Here is an 8,829-nt window from a genome sequence, read left to right as displayed (position 1 = left end):
GGGGGAGTATGGGGAGGTCATACCCCATTCCCTCCAGTGGTCATCTGGTCAGTTGGGGCACCTTTTTGAGGCTTGGTCGTGAAAATAAAAGGACCAAGTAAAGCCGGTGAAATACTGCTTAACGCCACTTTTTTTTTTCCATTATCGTCGAAAGCCGGCCATCTTGTAGCCACGCCCATGCCCGCCCATGTCCCGCCTTCGCTAATCTACTGACACGCCCCCTTGAACTTTCACCAGCGAAGCGACGGGAAAGCGGCGATGCTGTCAAAAATGCCGCTTTCGATTATACCGATTTCACCGCTTTTAAGAAATCGCCGGCCATCTCCCGATTTGTGTCAGAAGATGGCCGGCGATCACTTTCAATTATAAGCTGGATAGTCTCCACTTGAGTATATAGGTTACCTATTTGTTGAACTCGCAATTTGACAGATGGCACTTCATGAAAACAAATCTTTCAGAAGCCGTGAACCGACATATGTCACCAGTGGGGCGAAACACGGCCTGTGTCGGGCTTGCTAATTTTTATTGACTTGTAGCCATTAAATATTGTTTTCCACATACATATCTGCTTCGTTTGGTTTCTATCTTGGAGTTTGCAGATCGATTACCCTGCTGTTTTCTTTGTCCGCAACTACATGCACTGTACTTGCAGAACATGCAGCTATGGGAAATATAAGGAACATACATATTTGATTGTGTATATATGAAGTTCACACTTTTCCATATAATGAAAACACTGCACGTAGGCCCCGCACGCATGATGATAGTCCATGAAGGTGCAAGCATCACGGTCATCCATGTGTGGAGCCATTATAAATGCCAAGACGTGCACGTACTGACCTGTACATATGGTCATCCATATATGGAGATGTACATGTAAAGAAGTTCATCATGCATGGGCGTCCATATAAGGCGATGCACGCTTTCCAATGGTTATTCACTGAGAAACATGGCTCTCAGACGGGAGCCAAATTTTAGCGAACACGAAAACTTGTGCCTAGTGCACCTGTGTGTTAAGCACAGGAGGGTTCTTTTTAAATGCCACCACATCTGCCCCCCAGGACTCTCTCCATCCAAGCCTGGGGTGAGATAAGGGACAGGTTGGAGAGGTAAGTGTTTGTTCCCCCCCTCCTGGGCTATCAGGGCCCCCTCCTGTAGCTACACATATAAAAGCTCCCTCAGCAATGTAAGCACAAACGGTAGTCTGCATTCAAGGGTAATCAGTGATATGTGTACATGCACATTCATTAATAGAATTTATGTACTAGAAAGCAAAGACATTTCCACATCCCTACAATACTGCACACAAACGGTACTCTCTGTCTTCATGTCCATCTCAATGACATCATCTGTACCAATGTAATGCCCCCCCCCCCCCCCCCCCCCCAATCAGTGTTGTGAGTCTCTATTTGATTTACAAATGAATTTGTGTGCTGAAGGCAAGAAGGACCATCCCCTGACTCCTGGTGTACAAACTTGTATCTTGGAGACAATTTGGCATCAGGATGAACCTGGAATCCCTAAGGCGGAGATTCCGCCTCATACGTCGGCAGAACCCCGACATGATCGGGGTAGCGAGACGGCGCCTCAAGGCTCGACGTAAGTATTATAAACAGGGCACCTGTACTCATTTGTAAATGTATTTAATAATGCAAATGTCCTGTACAATATCAGTTTCCATGTGGCTAATAGGCAACTAAGTAAGTCATAACACCTCTGTCCCAGATCAAGGCCTGAGGCTGCAGCTACCCTCCCATGAGTGTGGCTGCATCTTCCAACTAACCTCCCCTGAGATGAATGAGATGACATGCCTCACTTCTGTATCCCCCTTTCTGGGGTGGATACTGTTTCATGGTATTCCTGTCTGAGGTCCTACTCTTAGTGGATGTCATTGCCTCATATTAAAGTTACGTGCTTCCCCCCCAAAACAAAACAGAACCCAAAATGGTCAGCCAACCATAGTCACAAATCATAATGCAAACATGCTGCTGAGGAATGAGTGTGGTCTGCCTGTGTACTGTGTGTCAGACCAGCATCCAGGGTTCCTTGTCATGTCATTTCATGCATCTAACACACCATGGGTATAAGCCAGGGCTCACCACACCTTTCCCCATCCCCCGCCTCAGGCCAGCTAGCTCCTGCACTATGCAAGCCATGTTGGATATGCTGATCTACACAGGGCGGCAGCGGCGGCAGGTGGAGGCCGAGGAGGAGGAGGCCCAGGCCAATCCATGAGCAGACATGCCTCCCCTTGAGGGGGATGATGAGGGCCCAACCCTCCCGCCCTCTTCACCCCATCCCCACCCCCAGCCACAGCCCCATCCCCAGCTACAGCCCTATCCCCATCCCCATTCCCACCCCCATCCCCACCCCTAGCACTGTGCCTCCTGCAGCAACTGGTCAATACCCAAAACCAGTTGTTGCATGAGATGTCAGCGATGCGGCAGGCTAATGAGCAGCACTTCAGGGTGCAGAGGCTGCTCCTGGTGCTGTTTGTTAGCCTGCTGTAGACGGCCATTCAAAGAGACAAACGCCTCCCTTGAGAGACTTTTTTGTAAATACTTCACGTTATTTTGTTGTTAAATACACTTTTGATATTTTTGTATATAAGAGAGTGTGTGTCTCTATTTTGTGCATTACATATTATCAAATGCTGGGGTTGATTTGAGAGGAGGCAGCAATCTGGGTTGCATGACAGGTGACCTGTGACAGAGAAACTTTGGTATATATGTGTGATAAGTGTGGCCATACAGAAGGCCACCTGTTCCTTTCAAACTGCATGGCTATATGGTAAGGGGGAGGAGGCTGGGTGGGCATTTCTGTTGAGGAACACAAATACCCATCCAACCTCTCCCCCCTTACCATACAGCCCCACAGCACAGAGTTGTGTAAATAATAGGTATGTTGTCTAGCACTAGTGATTTGCCAAGTAGAAACTTGTAGATAACCATAGGTAGCGCATAGACAATGTTTACTTTCTGATCATCAGACACCCTTACCCACAACCAAACCTCATTGGTGAGGGCCAGGAAGGACCTACGAACAGCTGGGTCATCTTTTCACATTGAATGTATCAGCAATGGTATATAATGCTGAGGAGAAAAGGGAAACCAAGGGTAAAAGCATTAGATGGATGTTTACTTCATCACAATTGCAATATAATACATCAGGTACAGAAGGGCACAGGATAGGGGAATTATATAGGCACCGGGCTGTAGCCACCTGCAGGTAATTTAGAATAGGAACTGTAACCAGAACCCCTCTCCCTCACCATGACTTAAGGGCTCAAGGCCGTGGTAGGCACGCACCTGTGGCCACCTTGAAAATAGCTTTCAGGATAGAATAGAGAAATGTTGTTGTTCCATAACTATGGAGGATTGTAGGACTGTGTTGAATAACGTGGAAAAGACAATCAGGGCATATATGCTTCCCCCCCTCCCCACCCCCAACAACCCTGAGAATGTGGAAAAATAAAGTTTACAAAATTAGGCCCTAACTACCGGATTCTATATATCGCACCGAGATTTCTGCATGGAAATCGAAGCATATTACATAGCAATGTGCATAACCTAATTGGTTAACAACCCAATCAGCATTGATAAAGCCAATTAGCAAGCAATTATTGACACTAATTGGCTTTGATTAGAATTTATGCGCAGAATTGTCTAGGTGTATTCTATAATGTACTGCATGTAAATTCTAAGTCGCATAGTTGAAAATGGGGCATGGCCATGGGCGGGTTGTGGGCATTTCTAAAATCTAAGGGACCCTGTTACTAAAGGGTTGCAGCACGGCAACCCAGAACTACTGAAAGTCCAATGCGGCCGCTGGCGGTAGTTCCACCTCCAGCGTGCGCCATTTCCGGCACTGCTGGATATTTAAAAAATTTATACCACAAGGGGTTACCCGGCAGTATTAGAGTTACCACTCAGGTAGGACAGGAGCCCTTACTGTCACCTCAATGGGTAGTGGTAAGTGCTCTCCCCCCCCCCCCCCATGCATGGCCACACGGTAAGTGAAAGCTTACTGCATGGCCACGTGTTTTTTGGGGCTTTTTACCCGCTGTGGTAAAAAAGGCCCTGGTGTGTGGCAGAAACAGCTGCTGCTGCTAACGCAGGGCCCTTTTTGCCACAGCTTAGTTAAAAAAAAAACCCCTATGTGTGTTGTTATATAATACACCCAGTCCATGCGTAATTTAGGCATCGGCATTTACACCACGTTTTACTTGGCGTACGTGCCCATGACTAAATTTAGTCACGAGGATGAGCACTCATGATATTCTATAAACTGTAAGGAAATTTAGTGATATGCTAAAAAGTACCTCTAAATTAAGGCCTATTTTTATAGAATGCGCTGAGGCGAATTTAAATTCGGTGCCAAATTGTTAGGCATGATATATAGAATCCAGTCAAATGTTTTCTCTCTTTAAGAGCCCAGAACTAGTTCCCACTTCTAGCATGTGCCATTTCTGGTGCTATGATATATTTTTGTAGTACCGGAACTTAACCAGCGGTGTCAGGCAGCACTGCATGCTGTCTGGTTACCGCCAGGTTAGCACAGGAGCCTTTACCACTATCTCAATGGGTGGCGGTAAGGGCTACCCCAGAAATGGCCATACGGTAGTATCTGACTTGAGGCACAGCCATTTCTTTCCCTCAAAAAAAAATGGCCTTTTACCTACTGCGGTAAAAGGGGGCCTCAGCGTGCCTCAAAAACACGTGCTAACACTAGCGGAGGCCCCCTTTTACCACAGCTTAGTAAAAGGTCCCCGAAGTGACAACTGATAATAAATCTTTAGTACGTTTCAGTTTCTAAATATTAAATGAGTTTTTTTTTTACTGAACAAAGGACATGATTTGCAAATACGCAATATGTTCTTATAGGCATGAGTACAGGGGACTGCATGATAAAATGTATTTTTCTTGTTAGCTGGAATGGTCATGAATCTTACAAATGGTTCCAATGAAAGACTTGCCTTGAATATTAAGAGATGTGATATACTGGCTTGATGAATTTTGCCATTAAGATGCAGAAAAGCTGTGGTTGATATTCTACTTAAGTAAAAGAAAATATAGAAATTACTACAGAAGTGAAATATTCGGGGGGTCACCCATGATGCAGATTTATCATTTAATTTCAGACGGTGCTTTTTAGACTGGGAATAGCTCTCCATTTAAAGCAGCTTTCAGATCTGGAGAATTTTAGAAAGGCAGTACAAGCAGTGATATTACCATTTTTTTTGACTGCAATGTTATATGTTCAGAGCTTCCTAATAGATTGATAACATTCTTTACAAATAGGGCAGAATGCAGCCTTGCAGATTATATGGCATAAGAAAATTTGAACACATTTACCCCTGCACTGATTATGTTGCATTGGCTGCCAGTAAAATATTGCATCCAATTTAAATGTTTACATCTTGTATTTTAAGTAAAGAAGAAGAAGAACATAAACATGGATTTACTACTACTACTACTACTAGTATTTAGCATTTCTATAGCGCTACAAGGCATACGCAGCGCTGCACAAACATAGAAGAAAGACAGTCCCTGCTCAGAGAGCTTACAATCTAATAGACAAAAAATAAATAAAGTAAGCAAATCAAATCAATTAATGTGAACGGGAAGGAAGAGAGGAGGGTAGGTGGAGGCGAGTGGTTACAAGTGGTTACGAGTCAAAAGCAATGTTAAAGAGGTGGGCTTTCAGTCTAGATTTAAAGGTGGCCAAGGATGGGGCAAGACGTAGGGGCTCAGGAAGTTTATTCCAGGCGTAGGGTGTAGCGAGACAGAAGGCGCGAAGTCTGGAGTTGGCAGTAGTGGAGAAGGGAACAGATAAGAAGGATTTATCCATGGAGCGGAGTGCACGGGAAGGGGTGTAGGGAAGGACGAGTGTGGAGAGATACTGGGGAGCAGCAGAGTGAGTACATTTATAGGTTAGTAGAAGAAGTTTGAACAGGATGTGAAAACGGATAGGGAGCCAGTGAAGGGTCTTGAGGAGAGGGGTAGTATGAGTAAAGCGACCCTGGCGGAAGACGAGATGGGCAGCAGAGTTTTGAACCGACTGGAGAGGTGAGAGGTGACTAAGTGGGAGGCCAGCAAGAAGCAGATTGCAGTAGTCTAAACGAGAGGTGACAAGGGTGTGGATGAGGGTTTTGGCAGCAATGTTCAGTCTTAGGAGCCCACGCGGTTCTTCATTCTTGTAAATAAGATTTATTGCGGCTTCCGTCAGTAATGAGCGCATAAAGTTACAACTTGTGCATCATCATTAGTGGGTCCACAGTAATAGAAAAAGGATACTGGGCTTGATGGACCTTCGGTCTCTCCCAGTATAGCGATGCTTCTGTTCTTATGGAATACAGTACCTCTAGATCTGTGGAAGGAAAGATTTTACGACCTTTCATTAGAAGTTAACAACAGTCTCCTCAGTACTGAGCCTGTAGAAATCAGTGACTTTTTTTTTAAACACTGGCAGCAGTAGGTAAAATAATCCAGATATTCAGCAGCAGCAGTATCTGAATGGTGGCCGTCACTTAATATCTGGTACAGTGCTGGCACCTAAAAAAAATCAGCGTCGACTTAAGCGTATTTTATAATTGGCACCTAGACTTAGGTGCCGATTATAGAATATACTTAGTTGATATTTCAGCGTCGATCTCTGCGCGCATCCATTTATGCCAAAGAAAACCTGGTGTAAATCTCAGCACACAGATTTAGGTGCACTGTTCCATATTCTATAACTAGGTGCTTAAATTTTGGAACGCCTATGAAACACCCATTTTCCCACCAATAACTACGCCCCTTTTTGCCTCCACACATTAGAAGTTCGGCGCGCATCGTTACAGAATACGCTTAGCGAATTGTGCGCCTAAAAATTCTAATCTGTGCCAATTAGTGCTCATTATTGCTTGTCAACTGTTGATATCAGTGATCATTAGGCTTGTTTAGCCAATTAAGTTATGCAGGGTGTTATAGGATTTGTGCCGATTTTGGCACCTAAATCTGTGCACTATATAGAATCCAGGGGTATCTGGATAGCAGCAATATTTGGCCTTTTTGCTGTCCTATTTTGATAGCAGTGATTTTCCGTGCTGCTATCCCAATAGCTATCTTTGCCCCAACAGCACTCCCACACAGCACTGGTACTAGTGCTGAGGAGGGCTGAAAAATAGTTTGGCTAAACTTGTGCATACATATAATGGCCTAGTGGTTAGAGCACTGGTCTTGCAATCCAGAGGTGGCCAGTTCAACTCCCACTGCTGCTCCTTGTGATCTTGGGCAAGTCACTTAGCTCTCCATTGCCTCAGGTACAAACTTAGATTGTGAGCCCTCCTGGGATAGAGAAATATCCAGTGTACCTGAATGTAACTCACCTTGAGCTACTACTGAAAAATCTACATAAATATATTTATTAGATTCTTGATATACTGCCTTTCAAGGTGGTTTACATATTACATACATGTACTTTTTAAAATGATTCTAGTGGGCTCACAATCTAAGGAGCCCCTAAAAAGTAGCCTTAGCATGTGCTTACATGTGTCATTCCCACACATAGGTTCGGTTCTATTACATCCCTTCTGTCTTCACTTCATTGGCTGCAGATCAACTATCGCTCCTGGTTTAAAATTCTTTGCCTTACTCATAGAAAACTTCACTGTGGCTCTCCTGCCTATCTCTCTTCTCTTATTACTTACACCCCATCTCATTATCTCAGTTCACTGGATACTCATCGTCTGGTTCTTCCTTCTCCAAAGTAGGCCTATTATGACTGGCGGTAAGGTCTGAGACCTAAAATGGACACGCACCAATTTTCATTTTGCCACACCTCCATTTTAGACCCCCCCCCCCCAAAAGGCAGTTTTTACAGGTGCACTGAAAAATGATCCTGCGCGCAGCCAAAACATGTGCCTACACTACTGCAGGCCATTTTTCAGCGCACCTTAGTAAAAGGACCCCTAACTGATGAGTGAGAGGTGTGCTCCAGGTGAGTAGAAGGATTAACTCAGCCCAGGAGCAGAACAGGAAAAAGCCTGTTCAGTACCAGAGGTAGCAGCTCATAGAAGTGCACCTTTGGAAGAGAGGACAGACAGGGAGGTCTGGTCCTATGTGGATCCAGCAGCTGGACAAAGCCCAGCAGGACAGCTTGCTGCAAACAGTGCTGCAAGTACAGCCTTGAATTATTCTGGCCAAAAAGGACAGGTATTGGACTGTTGCAGCTGTAAATATGTAAATACCCAAGGATTATAAGAGACTGCTAATTTACCCCTCCCCCCCTTTTACAAAGCCACATGGTAATGCCAACACAGCCCATTCACTTTGAATGGGTTGTGTCGGCATTACCACATTGGCAGCCACTAGCGCGGCTTTGAAAAAAAGGGGGAGGTTAGTGAATAGTATTTTTACCAATAGTCTTGGACTGGCACATACGTCCAGATTTACCCGAACATGTCCTCTTTGAGGACATGTCTGGGCGTCCAGGCGGGTTTTGCCAGTCTGCCCGTTTGTCCGGATTTCTGGACAAACGGACAGGCGGGCGGGGGATGGGGCAGACCTATCCTATCCTCGCCTCCCCTTTCTTACTATCTACTGCCCTGGTGGTCTAGTGACCTCTTCTGGGCAGGAAAGAGCCCCCTCTTTCCTGCCTGGAGTGCTGCCCTTCCCCTGCATCCTGTTGCTGTGTGACGGTCTCGGGATTCAAAATGGCCGCCGAGAGTTGAAGCGGCCTCGTGAGACTTCAACTCTCAGCGGCTATTTTGAATCCCATGACCGTCACACAGCAACAGGATGCAGGGCAAGGGCAGCACTCCGGGCAGGAAAGAGGGGGCTCTTTCCT

General features: G+C 45.4%; 1 long non-coding RNA gene across 1 annotated transcript; it reads right to left on the bottom strand.

Moving 5' to 3' along the window:
* Positions 1-3,915: 3,915 nt before the first annotated feature.
* Positions 3,916-8,519, bottom strand: LOC115462346. The gene is made up of 3 exons (XR_003940829.1): positions 8,424-8,519; positions 4,574-4,576; positions 3,916-3,927 (listed from the first exon to the last, which is right to left on the bottom strand). It is a non-coding gene; the product is annotated as an uncharacterized LOC115462346 (long non-coding RNA).
* Between the last annotated feature and the right edge of the window lie 310 nt (positions 8,520-8,829).

Source organism: Microcaecilia unicolor, chromosome 2 (genome assembly GCF_901765095.1).
Source record: "Microcaecilia unicolor chromosome 2, aMicUni1.1, whole genome shotgun sequence".
Lineage (NCBI taxonomy): Eukaryota > Metazoa > Chordata > Amphibia > Gymnophiona > Siphonopidae > Microcaecilia > Microcaecilia unicolor.
Note: the sequence above shows the minus strand (reverse complement) of the source record. Positions and strands in the feature narration are given on the sequence as shown.